Source organism: Lycium ferocissimum, chromosome 8 (genome assembly GCF_029784015.1).
Source record: "Lycium ferocissimum isolate CSIRO_LF1 chromosome 8, AGI_CSIRO_Lferr_CH_V1, whole genome shotgun sequence".
Classification (NCBI taxonomy): domain Eukaryota; kingdom Viridiplantae; phylum Streptophyta; class Magnoliopsida; order Solanales; family Solanaceae; genus Lycium; species Lycium ferocissimum.
Window position 1 is genome coordinate 40,975,831 of NC_081349.1, and position 17,023 is coordinate 40,992,853.

A 17,023-nucleotide genomic window follows, 5' to 3' on the forward strand; every position below is an offset into this window, starting at 1 on the left:
AATGAATCACTAAGTTGGTTGTTAAATAAAATCAATTCTCCAAATGATTTTTCTGCTGTAGACAAGCTCAAAAGTAACTCACGAAGTGATTGGTTCAAATCATTTGCAAATAAATGAAGGGCTTTTAAGTGACTCAAGTTCCCAAAATATTTGGGCAGTTTGGTTCAAATCATTTGCAAATAAATGAAGGGCTTTTAAGTGACTCAAGTTCCCAAAATATTTGGGTAGTCCACCCTCTCAAGTATATACAAAAAAATTACTGACCTCAAGATGTTTGATGTAGGGCTGCGCATAAACACCGAAAATCGAAAAAACGGACTGAACCGAATTAATTCGGTTTTTCGGTTCGGGTTCGGTTTTGGTTTCGGTTTACGTTTTTGGAAACTTCGGTGTTCGGTTCGGTGTTCGATTTTTAGAGTTCGGTTCTTCGGTGTTTCGGTTTAGACCGAAATTTAATACATTACCCAAAAAAATAATTAAGGAATTTTTACTTGTTGTAGCTTCTTTTAAGACCTAATTATTAAGAATAACTACCTTTTCATTTAATTATAATTAGTAGCTACAGTGATTTTGTAAATTACCATTTGTAGCTACACTCAAATACATAAGGTGGAGTGGCTGAAGTGGTATTGGGCGAGGCTCGCCCCCTGCCCGCCCAGGTTCGAACCCCCCCAACAACATTTGTTTTCTTACATATTTTACTTAGCTTCCTCTCCTTGTATTTGAGTGTCTTTGAGCCAAATACAACAACAACAGCCTAGTGGCTCAAATACACATACATTCAATACACAGCCCCAGTGGCTCAAATACACATATGTTCATCACACGAACAAATACACAGTTCCTTCAAATACAAATACACAAATTTGAATGTATGTGTATATTTGACATACACATACTTAAGAACAAATACACATACGTATACACATATTTGAACTAATACACATACGAACAAATACACATTTCTATCACTGCTTCTAATATACATAAACATACATACGAACAAATCACTGGCATACACAAAATAGATATGACGAAAATACACTCAAATACACTCAAAATACAAGGAGAAGAAGTTAGGAAAAAAATATGTAAGAAAAGTAATGTTGTTGGGGGGGTTCGAACCTGGGCGGGCAAGGGGAGAACCTCGCTCAAATACACGCGAAAATACACAGCTTATGCGTGTATGTTTGCTACGCCCTCTAAATTAGAAAAGGTAGCTATGGTTGGTAAGTTCCACCTTTAAGGTAGTTATTCCTGTAAGTTTGCCAAAAATTAAAATAGTCTAAGCCCATTAAGTTTAAGCTCAAAAAAATCCCAATTATAACAAGCCTAAAAAAACCCAGTTGTAATATCCTTAACAAAGGAAGGTGACTAGGATGCGTCTTTAGGATTAATGTATGTCCATTACGTGTTTTCTTAATTATTCTTACTGTATGTATATAACACCTAGTAATCCTATTTCATGGTTATGGTTTTCTGTTCTTGTGTATCCTGTTTGTTTGATTTTGATTTCAATTTATCAGTTTTATGTTTTATTGCTTTTGAGAATATGAATTAGTGTAAATGGAATCGCTTCTAATATCATATAAAAAAAACCGAATTGAAAAAACCGAAACCGAACTTCAAAAAACCAAAAGAACCGAACTGAACTAGTTTGATTCTGTGTTCAGTATCCACCTTCAAAAAACCGAAACCGAAATAGCCGAACCGAAGTTTGAAAAAACCGAACTGAAGAACCGAACGCCCACCCCTAATTCATGTACCCAAAGGCTTCAGGGATGAGATATGGTAAATGATTAGCAGAGAGATCTATGGTAGTATATCTCGTACTCAAACTGAACAATCATCAAAATGCAGAGGATGAAGGCTTATTATAATGAAGTATAAGAGCAAAAATCAAACAGGAAGAGACATTAGATGAGAGTTGAGCCATTGAAATGATTGGATGGGGAAGGTCAGAAACACCTACATCTAATTTCTCTATAGAAAAAGGATTTAGTTATTTGTTGTAACCAATCTTCTGTTTCAATATGAACCATATAAAGATTAAGGTCACTTAAAAGAACAAGATGAGGAAGCCGCTCAAGGTTATTCACTATTAGATCGGAGTTCTTGCTAAGCTTAAGAATCCGCAAACGGGTAAGGTTTCCAAGCTAGTGAGGAATTTCACTGCAATCCATAGTATTAACGCCCAAGTATTTTAGATGCTGCAATTCAAGCAATGAAGGAGTCATATTGCCCCTTTAGTATGGAATATGTAGAATCACAATATGACCTGTTCTATTGCTACACTTCAGACCTTCCTAATTGCAACATTCCTTTTTCTCTTCCTCATGAATAGAAAATAGTGTAGTAAATTTCCTTGAAGAATTCTCGAGGCCTGACCGAAGCTTGTCATCCCTCCAAGAATCAAGAAATGACGAAAGCTTATGAATAAAGAATATGGTGTTTCCAAGAAAGTAAATTTGGAAGATGGAATGAATGGTATTCAAATGAGAAATTTTCTGTTTGAAATGTGTTAAGTAATATTTGACTGTAACTTTTTCTGTTGGGGCGTTTTTATCACGAACTGAACCATATTGAGATTTTTAATAGTAACAGTTTAAATAATACTCTTACATGTTTAAAAAGAAAACTCACGGGGATGGAACAAATTGATTAAAAAAATTAAATGCATTAAATAATTAATTATCTGACGAGGACTTGTTAAAAGGTTAGCAGACAAATTTACGGAGATAAAGCACATACTCAAATTGAACAATCATCGAAATGTAAAAAGGGACAGCTATCGAAAATTAAACGGTCAAAGATTTTGAATGAGAGATGAGATGTTGAAATAATTGGATTAGGAAGGTCACAATCTTCTAAATGTAATTTTTCTTGAGGAAGGCGCTTCATATTTTTTGTAACCAATTAAGAATTTAATATGATTAATAGCTAAATTTACTGAAAAACTAATATTATTATATAAGTATTAAATATAAGTTTCAATTGTAATTAAAAAATGATGAAATTATATTATTGAAATCAGTTCTATTCTGTGTGTGGCTATAAATTAATGATAATAGCCACAAGTGCTCTAGTCAATAGTGGAACTAAGTTTGTGAAGGGGTCGTACTGAGCTAATCCTGTCCCATGGAAGTAAAATTGTCCCGATCCCTTGAAAGTGAACCCTACTGATTCCTTAATCATCCAACACTTGCTGAACAATAGACTTGACTAGATTTGTTATTTGAAGGAGAACTGTAGGAGAAGCTTCAATTGTTAAAGAGTTAACTGAAACTCCACAAGATGCCTAACATAAAACTTGAGAAAAAATTTAATACATCTACCGCCAGCCAAGTTTTACTTTACAACCCTTCCCAACCCATTCTCCCATCTCCTTCAAAAGTGCTCCAACTTCCTTGATAGTTGATGACATCGACTTGACTGTCTCTATCCATTTATCCGTCGTGGATGTAAGGACATAGACGGTGTATCCGCATGACAACAGACCGGATACTGCTAAGCTTGGAAGTGCTGGTTGTCCAGATGTTCCTCCTCCTAAGATCAAAGGTAGGTGTGTCAATGGTTTTTCGAAAACCGACTATAACCGACCGAACCAAACCGATTATTAGGTTCTTTTAAATAAAACCATACGTTTCTATGTAAAGCTATAACCATACCGAAAATTAAATGAGTTTTTTTATTTTACAAAAAGAAACCGAGAAAATACCGAACTGTACCGAATAAATTTATATACATTAAACATGTTTTATATATCAACATTTATATATATAAACCATATTTTATTTATTCTTACTAAAACTTAAATATAACAAAGCATAAATTATTTCACCTTAAGCTTAGGCCTTGTGGTGAATCAGTAATACCTAATGTCTCAACCTAATATGTTGTTCCAGCACTACTGGTAATAGTGAAACTAAGGTGCTTCAATAGTGAAGCGATCCTGATCATTTTCAATTCGAAAATCTTTAAATCTAGTTCTCATAGAAGTGTTGTATTTGCTTTATAAGGTCTTAACGAGTAATTTTTGTCGTCTTGTGAAGTTTGTTCACGTAGGATGAAGGATTAATCTATTTTGAGATTCATGTTTTTTTTTTTGTTTTTTGTTTTTTTGAACTTTGGTTATTAGATGGTCAAATATATTTTTTGAAAAAGTAAACGAACGGGAGTTTTATAATTGAAATGATCTCAAAGTTTAGTATTGTCTAACTTTTTGTTTATGCATTCTTACCCACTTTCCGAAAATGTTATTATGAGATATAGTATTTTCAAAGTGCTTCTCTTCCCTTATATTACTCATGAATTTTTTTTAGACACCCCGTGCCAGATTTAATATTCAACTGGAATATGATATTATTTTTAGTCTATATTAAGTGGAAGAAGAAAAAGAGGGTCGTGGATGACGTGGATGACCGGCCGAGGATCAAGTGGGGGAGTTTGACTTTGTTTAGCGCCTAGGAGATGGGGGAGAAGTGTTATACCCCATTTTAACCGGGTTGAATTAGAGTACAACATATTGGAGATTCCTGTTTGCTTATTTTAAGGAGTCGCCACCTAATTGATTTTAAGGTGAATTAGGGCACCTATTTTATTAACTAAGGTAAAGCCTAACTAAACCTCCGTTAATGATCTGCTTAATTTTAATTCTAGGTAAGGGTTCTAATTATCCTAAAGGGAAGGGGTTAGGCATCCTCTAGGATCCGTTAACTACGGTTTACCGGCCAGACTTAGGTTAATTAATTAAGGTTAAATATAGTGCTTAAATTTCAAGAAAACGGCTTATAATATTACTAAGGTTTTAAAGGAAAATATAATAATGCTGTTTAAAATAAGGTTTAAAAGAATATGCTAAGCCTTTAAATAAAAATGCTATTTAAAACAAGACTTGTAGGATAATTTGCACAAAAGAGATTTCAAATGCTATTTAAATAAACTATAAATATTGCTAAGTTTTAAATAATAAAGTTCTTTTAAAAATCAAACTTTGCAAGATATAGATGATTTGCATTATATTTAGAAGCTTTTAAGAGAAGATCTAGCCAATTAAAATTGAGAACAAAATTACATTATATGTAAAAATCTAAAACTATCTTATATATAGCATGCAAAAGGTGATAGGATTTTCTTTATCTTTTTACTAACTTTATCTAATTAGATTTGTATAAATATGTTTAGTTGGATGGATTTTGAAAGAAACAACATTTATAAAATATACTTATTATTATCTCCATATTAATGATGGTTTGAAATCTTTAAGAATAATAAGTATGAATTATGATTCCCTTTAGCTTAAATATAATTATGCCACTTCATAAATCAATTATTCTAAGAAAGATAAATGTTATAGGTATTGTAAATAATTTTAATATAATAAAAGAGAATGAAACTCGGGGAATTAATTGTTAGTCTTCCTAACTACCCATCACTAAACTAAACCCACTAATTTACTAAAATTCACTTAAGCTAAAGAAAACAAACAAACAAAGAGTTAGTCAAATAAAACAAGTTAAATGCATGAAACAAAGTAGAGGCTGATATAGAATCAAATGGGCTCAGCCCATTTTTAAGGCTGCTGGGATCAACGATGCTGTTGAAAATGGGCTCAGTCTATTTTAGACTGTTGATCTGTCGTCGTTGCTTTGTTATTTGGGCTTTTGGCCCAGAATTTGATTTTTTCTATTCCCTTTTCTGATCATATGTGCTTGAGGGAGCGAGAGGGATGAATGAAATGGCGATGCGCGTTCGATGTCTAACGGCGGCTCTGTCTCAAAATGAGACTGCTCAGACGGTGAGAGTCTTTATGAAGACTCCAATTTGCTCCGAAGTGTACATGTGAAGAAGGAAAATAAAGATTAGCACGCAATCCCAATTAACAATACTTAACAGAAAATTGGAAGAAATAGAAGAACCGGAAAACAGATGGAATTCAACTCATATGACAACCGAACGTGAAGACACCGAATAATAAAATAAATAAAAAATAAGATCAATTTATACACTAAACTCATACAATATCCAAAATAGAGCTAGACTATCCATGAAGTCAAACTAACAAATTCTTGATCCAAAACAAGCTAAAACGGAACCAGCAAATTAACATGACAAAGCAAACAAAATTGAAATTGCACTAATTCCTCCGTTGAACATAATAAAACAAAAAATGAAGATATTCGGAGAAGAGGAAAACTTATACCAGATTCATTATTTGACTCTAAAAGGCTAACATTTAATGCAAAGTGAAACAGCACATATAGGAAGACTAGCACTTAGTTTATCAATACATGCCTATTGAAGCAACCTGTTAAAAATCTATCTTGCAAACAAGAACGGAAATGATTCATTTTTTAACTCTTCACCTCTAGATCTTTAAAGGTGATAGTCCTGGAACTCAACTACTAAATTATATATTTAAATACTAGGATTCGAACTTAGCCAGCTTTTAGGGAAAGAACATGTTCTCATCTAATAGACAGACGATTAACACTCATAAGCTGAACAGTTCCATAACTTTATCAACTCATAGGCAAGCAAATGTTCTTAGTTTCATATTATGACTCTATTCATCTTAAATCAGTTAATGGATATAGAATTTTTTTAAAATAAGCTAAACAGACTCATCCATATGAATATATAGCTAACAGATTCAATATGACAAACTCCAGTCATACTAATGAAACAACAAGAATAATGGACTAATGGACTAGCAAATGACTCCTTAAGCATAACATTAGGCATGATTTTGAGAATGATCAAAGCTCATACAGAACAAGGACTAGGCTGGGCTGTGAAATGCCATCATACCAAAACCACTTTTAACTAACAAAACAGAAAACAACCTCGGCACACACACCCACAACATGTGAATGATTAAACTAGACTAACCGGCAGTTATGCTAACATTACTACTGCGTAACAGCGATAAAACAAGATAACTAAGCATGCTTATATAGGCAAATGATTAAACTAAATTAACTGGGCATGTATAAACTATCAAACTAAACATAAACAGGCTAATAACTCATTAACATACGGCTAAACTAAACTAGCAAACACAAACAAAACAGAAATTAAGGAAAATAGCTAAGAGGAAGAACAACTAACAACAAGGAACTGAGCCAAACAGAAGACTAATCTTAACAAAAACTGGAATTCAAGCTCACCCTTTATACTGATACTCAATCATATCGAATAGCACACACATCATGCTCTTCCTAACCATTTAAACGCTTCATTACTTTACACTAATCTTAACAAACAAAACAGGCCAATACTCGACACACCAAACATTCATCTAAATATGACTTAACACACAGTTGAATGAAAATATAAACTAAAATATGGAGGAAAATTACCTGCTTCGGGTGCAGCGAAGTGGGGCTCGAGCTTCCGATATACCTCGAAACACTTCGAATCTCCGAGTTTGCGTAGACTCGGATGCGAAAACAATAACCAGAGCAAAAATGAGAATAAAGCAAATGACTCGACGCAATCCGAACTCGATCTTCAGTCAGAAAAGCATTTTTAAGCACGAGACATTTCAGATCTCGCCTGAAATGGTGAAACCTCTACTGATTTAAAGGTGAAGGAGGGTTGGAACTTTCTCAAAAAAAAGAGGAGGAAGAAGGGTGAAGATGCCACTGCTATGGTCAAGCTCTTCTGTTCAAAGTGGAGGATTACATGAAAATGGTAGAACCAAAAACCTCTCGACAGAGGAAAGGAGTTGGACGTTTTTCTTTTTTAGGGGATTTCAGCTACTGAAGACTTAAGGGGTTTCTGCGGCTAAAACCTTGTTCTTGGGGGGACTTTCATGAATCGAAAAATCCTCCTCTCTCCATTTAACTCAACAACTATTTATAGGGTTTTTTAGGTTTTGTGTTGAAGAAAGGAAGGAGGAGCGGGAGAGAGAGAAGAGTGGGGGACAAAGGTGAGTGGGAGCGGCGGTGGTGGGGCGACGGAGATGATGATGGAGGAAAGGGAGCGGCGGTGGTGGGGCGACGATGATGATGAAGAAGAGAGAGGGAGAGCGTATGAGAGAGGGAGAGGAGTTAGGTGGGGTGCGGCGGGTGAGAAAAAGATGAAACCCTTAGGGGTTTCATTTTGTTAAAAATGAGAATTGGGCCGGGTCGATTTCCTTTTGGGCTGAATTGGTTGAAAATGTGGGTGAGTCGGATGAAAATAATGGGTTAACCGATTTGGGCTTGCTATTTTAAAATATTGGGCGGATGGAAGAAATTTGTTTGGCTTCTAAATTTAAATAAGAGACCCATTTTAAATTAATCATATACTGAGTGTGCTAAAATATCCCCAAATATAAAATATGTATTTATTAGTATTTAGATGAAAATAAAATGATGCCGTAATTGCCGTGCGGTAATATATTTGAAATTCAACAGTAAGTAAATGCTATTATTAAATTATGCGAAGATAAATGCGATGCGTGTGCATAAGAAAAAATGTCAAACGATAAAAAAATACGACTTATAATAATACTGGTAATAATAATAATAACAAAATAATAATAATAATAATAATAATAATAATAGTAGTAACGGTTGTAAAAGATAATGACAGGATAATGAAATGCCGGTATTAATAAAAGCTAATAATTATAGTAAAAAATATAAATAATTTTGTTTTAAAATTGCCAAAATATTAGAAGCGTAAAATGGGTATTTTGGAGGAAAGGTGGGACAAAATCGGGTGTCAACAAGAAGTTGATAGCTATGGGGGCTTGGGAGAGTGGGGGGATGCGAACAATATGTGGGAGATGATGGCCAACTGCATTAGGGAAGCAGCTAGAGATGTACTGGGGATCTCGAGAGGTCATCGTGGTGGGCACCGAGGGGACTGGTGGTGGAATTGAGAAGTCCAAGGGAAAGTGGAAGCAACGAAGGTGGCGTATGTGAAGTTGGTAGACAGAAAAGATGATGAGGAGAAGCGGACGAATAGGGAAAATATAAGATCGTGAGAAAGGAAGCGAAGTTGGCAGTTTCGGCGGCAAAAATAGTAGCTTTTGAACGCCTATATGCAGAACTAGAGGACAAAGGTGGGGATAAGAAGTTGTTCAGGCTAGCCAAGGTAAGGGAGAGGAAGGCACGAGATCTGGATCAAGTAAAGTGCGTCAAGGACGAGGATGGCAAAGTATTGGTGGAGGATGCTCTCATTAGACGGAGATGGCAGTCATACTTTGTTAAACTCTTGAACGAAGAAGGTGACAGAGACATTTTGTTGGGAGATTTGGAGTACTCTGAGAGGCGTCACAATTTTGGGTATTGTAGGAGTATAAAGGCAGAGGAGGTTAAGGTTGTTGTTTGTAGGATGCGTAGAGGAATAACGACTGTAGACCGACGAGATCCACAGGAAGTTTTGGAAGAGTGCGACCGGAGTAGTATGGGTTTGGAGTAGGCGATCGGGTTGTTTAATGTCATTTTTAAGACGACGAAGATGCTCGAGGATTGGAGGTGGAGTACGATGGTTCCTTTGTACAAGAACAAAGTTGCAACAAATATAGAGGTATCAAGCTGCTAAGTCACACTATGAAAGTGTGGGAAATGTTGGTGGAGATGAGGGTGAGGAGAGGCGTGTCCATTTCAGAGAACCAGTTTGGATTCATGCTGGGGTTCTTGACTACAGAAGCCATTCATCTTGCGAGGAGACTGGTGGAGCAAGAATTAAGAGGAAGAGAGACTTACACATAGTTTTCATCGACCTAGAAAAGGCTTACGACAAAGTGCCAAGTGAGGTTTTATAGAGATGCTTGGAGGTTAGAGGTGTACTTGTGGCATACATTAAGGCGATCAAGGACATGTATAAGGGAGCCAAGACTAGGGCAAGGACAATAGGAGGAGACTCGGAACACTTTCCAGTGGAGATAGACTTGCATCAGGGATCAGCTCTTAGCCCATTTTTATTTGCCTTGGTGATGGATGGTTTGATGCGATAAATTCAAGGTGAGGTGCCATGGTGTATGTTATTCGCGGATGACATAGTCCTGATTGGCGAGACCCACAATGAAGTGAATGCTAAGCTGGAGGTTTGGAGACAAACTTTGAAGTCTAAAGGGTTCAAGTTGAGTAGGACCAAGACAAAGTACATGGAGTGCAAGTTCAGTGATGTGACATATGAGGCTAGCGTGAAAGTAAGGCTTGGTACCCAGGCCATCCAAAAAAAATGAAGTTTCAAATATCTTGGGTCTATTATACAAGGAGATGGGGATATTGACGATGATGACACACATCATATGGGTGCAGGATGGATGAAATGGAGGCTCGCTACAAGAGTGCTGTGTGATAAGAAGGTGCCACCTAAGCTTAAAGGAAAGTTCTACAAAGTGGTAGTGAGACCGACTTTATTGTACGGGACGGAGTGCTGGGCAGTCAAGAACTCGCACGTCCAAAAGATGAAAGTTGCAAAAATGAGAATGTTGCGATGGATGTGTGGGCACACTAGGCGAGATAGGACTAGGAATAAAGATATCCGGGATAAGGTGGGAGTGGCATCGGTAGAGGACAAGATGCGGGAAGCGCGACTGAGATGGTTTGGGCATGTGAAGAGGAGAGACACAGATGCCCCAGTGTGGAGGTGTGAGAGGTTAGCTATGGACGGTTTTAGAAGAGGTAGAGGTAGGCCGACGAAGTATTGGGGAAAGGTGATTAGACAGGACATGGCGCGGCCTCCGGCTATACAGGGACACGGCCTCGGAAGAGGCTATGGAGGACTCGGATTAGGGTAGAAAGCTAGTAGGTAATCCCACGTATCCCTTTGTACTAGTAGTCGCGATTTTGATCTTCATTTTATTGTCCTTTGATTCTTGCAACTATATGTTGTTTTTTGTACTTCAATTATCGTATTTATCTATGGTAGCTACTGCTTCTTTTTTCTCAGACTACTTTATCATGGCTTTTTCGCTTTTGTTAGTTTCATTTTCGTATTGCTTTAAACGTTTTGTGCTTATCTGACATTTTCTTGTCATGTTTTCTCTTGAGCCGGGGGTCTTTCAGAAACAGCCTCTCTATCTTCCGAGATGGGGGTAAGGTCTACATACACTTTACCCTCCCCAGACTCCATACTGTGGGATTTTACTGGGTATGTTGTTGTAATATCGTTTACTTAATTAAGATGGAACCAATGTCTTGGTTTAGTTACTACAACAATAAATGTTGTCTTGTATGCCAAAAACATATCATTTATTTGTGTAGTTGTTTTAGTTGACGCTAAAAAAATATCAAAAATTTACCAAACTGTACTGATATTGAAGAAAAATCGAAATGATTGGGATGGTTTTAAAAATTTAAGTTTTGGTTATATATATTACAGTAACCGAAATATTGGTATGGTATAAAATTTTCAAAACAACCCGCCGAACTGAACCATTACACCCCCCCCCCCCCAAATCAAAGGGGATCTAGGAAGTAACCTAATATTGTGATATTGCTCAGTTTTCCAAGTCACTCTTTGATACTCCTCCTCTGACATGCCAGGGACGGGTTCTACTAGGAGAACGACATTAGGCAGATAACTGTTTTCCTTCAACTCCAAATCCATGTCCGTGTATAATCGAATACAAGACACCTTTTGCTGCCTCGTGTTAGTGATATTGGCTTGTGTTGAAGTCCCTATTGTGTCGACCGTCCTTGTTGTATCATCAGGGACTGCTGTGCCACCCGTTAAGCTAATATTCTCAATTATATTTTTTTTTCTTGAACAACCACTTAAGAATTAGGAGTCATTTTCCCTAATTTCTCCCTAAAAAAAACAATAGAAGATATGGGAAACAGATACATGCTAAACAGGATAAAATAGCACGTTTCTCTAGTTATGACTGACTTAACCTTTTCAATATACTAATTTTCATGGACCTTTTTAGAGTATTTTGGCCTATTCGTTCCTCAATTTAGCTTTGATTCACCGCGGGATTGGAATAATTTATAAATTTGTAATGAAATACTAGTGCATCAAACTAAGAGTACAAACGGAGGACTCTGTAATTAAGGCAGACTAGAATGTAGATTAATGCAACTCGCAGTTTTATTGAAAAGGAACAAACACAAGAAGGAAAAGTCATATTCTCTGATTGAGACTCATTTCTATCTTAAGGTTTGATTTTTCTTAAAGTATAGCTCATGAGTTGTTTGTTTTACTATTGAAAATCAGTGAATTTGGTCGTTTTCGGTTGAAAGTTTATTTATTTTATCTGATTTCTTTTGAAAATCAATATTGTTTTGTTGCTACTTTGTTAGTTCTTCTGTTATGCTTTGCTCAGAGCCTATTAATTTGGTGTCTACTTTCTATTTAAGCAGTTGATGGAGGATTTAGATGATGAATCTACTAAAATAAGCTCTGCAAGTGCTCCAGGTGGATCTAGGAATACTTCTATTTATTGGGAAAATTTTGATAAGCTACCACTTGATAGTAATCCAGATAATAGGTTGAGGGCACTATATAAAGATTGTGGTGAGATTTTTCTGGCTGACAATCGTGCTGGAATGTCAAGCTTAGAACAACACCGAGCCAAGCGCCATAAAGATGTGTTAGACTCGAGTCGTTATCCCGTTGTTGATCATGGTATGTATCCTGAAATGGTTGCTAAAGCTGTAGTAAGGCATAACTTACCTTTTAAGTTTGTGGAATATGAAAGAATAAGAGAGATACACAATTTTTTGAATCTCACTGTGAAAACCGTTTCAAGAAATACTTCAAAGGCTGATGTTTGGAATTCCTAGTAGAGTATGTTTGACTGCTGACTTGTGATCATCAATTACTTTAAACGATTATTTTTGTCTAACTACTTATTTTGTCGATTTAAATTGGATTCTACAAAAGAGGGTTCTAATATTGCCATGTACCTCCACCATAATGGTCAGATTTTAGGACCATAATTGATTAATTTTTTGAAGGAATGGAGTATCAAGAAAAAAACATTTTTGTAAACTTTAGATAATGCATCTTACAATGAGAAAGATGTGGATAGTCTGAAAGAGCACTTGAATTTGATGGATTCTTTAGTATATAACGGGATGACATTTATTGCGCCAATCCACATTTTAAATCTCATTGTGAAAGCAGGTCTAAAGTCAATCGAGGATGCAATCTTTAACATAAGAGAGAGTATTAGATATGTGAAAGGTTCTGAGGTGAGGATCATAAAATTTGTAGAATGTATCAAGTATCTTGGGTTGAAATTGACTAGAAAAGTGCGTCAAGACATGCCTAAGAGATGGAATTATACTTTTCTAATGCTTGAGATTGCTATTCCTTATCGTCGAGCTTTTTTTGACTTCAAACTACTTGATGCAAATTTTAAATGTTGTCCTTCGGAATGTGATTGGGATAATGAGACTATTGCCAAATTTCTAAAGCCATTTGATGAGATCACTACTTTATTTTATGGAAGCCAATATCCAACAACCAACTTGTTCTTTTATATAGTGTGGCAAATCCAAAAATTCATAAAGAAAGAGAAAAATAGTGATCATTCTAATATTAGGGCAATGGCAGGAGATATAGAAAAGAAGTTATAAAAATATTGGGAAGAATTTACTCTAATTTTATCATCGGCCGTTGTTCTTGAACCTCGATTCAAGTTAAAGTTTGTAAAATTTTGCTTTCAAAAGTCTAACTTGTCCACTTGTGATGAAAAGTTAAAGGTTGTTGAAGATAATTTGCACAAATTGTTTATCGAGTACTTGCGATTTGCAACTTCTAACACTAAATCGGTGGAAAGTACGGATGATGAATGTGATAATGAAATGAGAGATGAAATGGATGAGTTCGATTCGTTTGAGAATCAACCATAGTCTAGTTGGGGAAAGACCCAATTAGAAAAATACTTAGAAGCACCTGTACTTAATCGTAAGGCAAATAACAATCTGGATGTACTCAAGTTTTGGAAAGATAACATGACTAACTATCCTGAACTCTCACTCATGGCATGGGATGTTTTAAGTATACCTATTAGTACCATTGCATCTGAGTCAATGTTTAGCACTGGAGGGCGAGTGATTGGAAAATATCAAAGTTCGATCTTACTAGAAAATGCGGAAGTTAAGTTGTGTGCTATGGACGTGGAGGTACGATTTTTAATTTGTATATATAGTATCGGCTTGCTTCAGTTTCCAATTAATCATCTATAACAAGTCCTAGAAGTCTGTTAGTGTAAAAATTCGAGGCTAGATATATATGCCTCTGAAATTGTTCACCGTTACTATCCCCGTGTGCATTTTATCTGGATTCTTGCATTTCTACTTCATCAAATAGCATTTGACTTTCAAGAACTAGATAAATAATGAGAATAGTAGTGTGACCGTGTGAGAAATACCAATGTCAATATTAGTGATAGTGAGAAGTCTTGGAACTGGATTGAGTCTGAACCTTCATTTTTTTTTTCTTATTCTTTTCTTATAGCTTAATATTTAGTTTTGTTTATTTTAACGGTTGTTGATCTGACGAAGATGATATTGAAATTGATCTGGAGAAGATAATGTTGTGAATGATAGGATCAAGCATTTCTCAAGTCATATTACCGAAAAAGCAGATTAGTGCGTTTGTGCTGGAGCTGGAAAATACCGGGTTCGTCAGTGACATACTTATCAGGCTTAGCTAGGCGTTGTTTTGGAGATTATGTAGTTTCATGGTGCAGTTGGAGCTGAACTATTATTTTATTTCTGGACTAACGTTATTTTCTTTTCTAATGGAATTAGATAAATTAAAGGCTTTCATTATTTTCTTGATTTGGATTATTTCATTAAAATAGGGATAAGTTCATTGAAATATTTCTCCACTTTATCTGTATGGATTTGGACCATTATGTCAATTCATTATTGAGGGTTTGCACTAAGACACTATATTTGGTAGTTGAATCCCAAATATAATGACACATGAGGTAGTTATTTTATCCCAAAGTGTACTTTTGGTGAAGATGTATATCTGGAAACATTCAGTGGACTAAAGAAAGGGGTGGGTGAATAATAATAATAGCCAAGAGAAGACGATGGGGCCTTTTCTTTGGTAGTATAGTATTAGATGGCATTGGTTCGCTTTTGTTAGCTTGTTTCGGTTCTTTAATAAGTGTTTTTCCACGAGTACAGGTGAGGGAATGTTTGGGTTAAGTTAGGCGGGTTGGGTTATAATCTACTTTTTAACCCAACTTGACCCAACCCATTTTGACCCAAGTATATCTAGGTTGGGTTGGGTTTTGACCCATTCATTGAATTAAACGGTTTGATCCAACATAATTTGACCCAACCCGCCCATTTGTCATTTCTAGTTGAGTGATTTTCTGAGTGAACTATCCTAATTGAGTGACCATCTGATATATTATCTCATTTATTTTCATCGGCTATCAATAACCTTTTTTACACTTCCCTTTCGTAGGGCCCTTTTTGTCCTGGCCCATTAGACATTTGGACGTGTGTATTGGGCCCAAGACCCCACAAAGGAAAATAATCTGGATGGGTAGTTTTTATTTTCTCGCAATGTGGATCTTTAGACCACAGTCTAAATATATCTCTTTTGAGCAACTAAAAATTTTATGTGAAAATGTTAGATTATAGCCTAAAATTTTCTAAATTATTGCAAACGTTAGACGACAGTATAATATTTTGTATGTAGAGTTGAATAATATATGAACAAATATTAGATTCGAGTCTAGCATTATGTAACAGGATAATTTTAAGAGCTATATTTACAATTTTTAAAATTAGGGATAAATCTGATAGTGACGTCACTAAGGGACAGTTGCGTAAATCAGCACGTTGATGGGTAGGCCCACTTTTAAAGCTCCTTTTACTCTGCTTGAGCTGATGGCCCATTTCATGGGCCCAGCCCAAAGAATCTTGTGGGCCGGTCCCTGCCTTTGGATCCTTTCACTTCCTGTTTTCCCATGTCCCTATATTTCAATGCACTCTCCCTTTTTTTAAAGCTTACTTTTAAATTAACAAAAATGAAAGATAAAATAAATTCTCTATTTTTTCCTTTTTAGGGGTATAATGTACCATTAATTAGTTGAAAGGAAAGTAGAAGAGAGGAGGACCTTAAGTGATGTACTATCTGAGTATCTCTTTTTCTTTTTGTCTATTGTTCAATGTTTTTGATCCATTCATTAAAAAGGTAATTTAATAGAATTAATCACAAAATATATTTGATTAAATTATCTTAATTTCTCTCTAAATTGAGTATGAAACTATGAATATATGAATTCTTTGAGTGTAAGGGTGGAATTGTAAAAATAAAAATAAAAATATTAACATTTTCTCGATATTTTAAATGAGACAAATATTTTGAATCAATTTTTTTAAGCTAAACTTATTAAAGATTAGAGAAAGTAAAATGAAGTTGCAACCACTCAAATCTCGAAACAGAGGATATTTCAGTAGAAATTACTTGTCCCCCGTTTTTATCAAAAAAAGAAAAAAAAAGAAAAAAGAAGTTAGTAGAAATATATGTTTTCTGTACTTTCTGAACATCTTTTAAGAGGTCCATCATTATTCTAACAAAAGAAAGAAAAAACGAAAGAGACTAAGCTATAGGAGAAGACAAAGACAAACATTTAACTTCACTTTGCTTAACTCTTCCCAATTTAATTATCTCAATTCTATATTTTTATTTTTGTCAAATTGATAATTTCTTTTTGTGATAGTCAGGTAAACTGTCATAGTTTAGCAAAATAAATCAAAGAAAAATTGAAACATATTTTTAAGTATCCGCAACTAGTTATATTACTTGTACCAAGAATTTATAAATACCTCTTGACTCTACAAAAAACGAAAAGAAGAAGAAAGAAAGACACAATGCTTGTACTATATATGATGACATAATCTAGTTGTGTCCTTCTACTCAACACGATTATTAATTTAACAAATAAAAAAAGACCAGACAATGAAAAAGATACATATTGTAACGAATATTTGTTTTTTATTTATTCCATAAAATCTTCAAATGATCACAGATGGTACAAGCTCATGTTTTCATATTTGGATTTCACATGGGTTCACGTGCTAAGAAATTCCAGAGAATA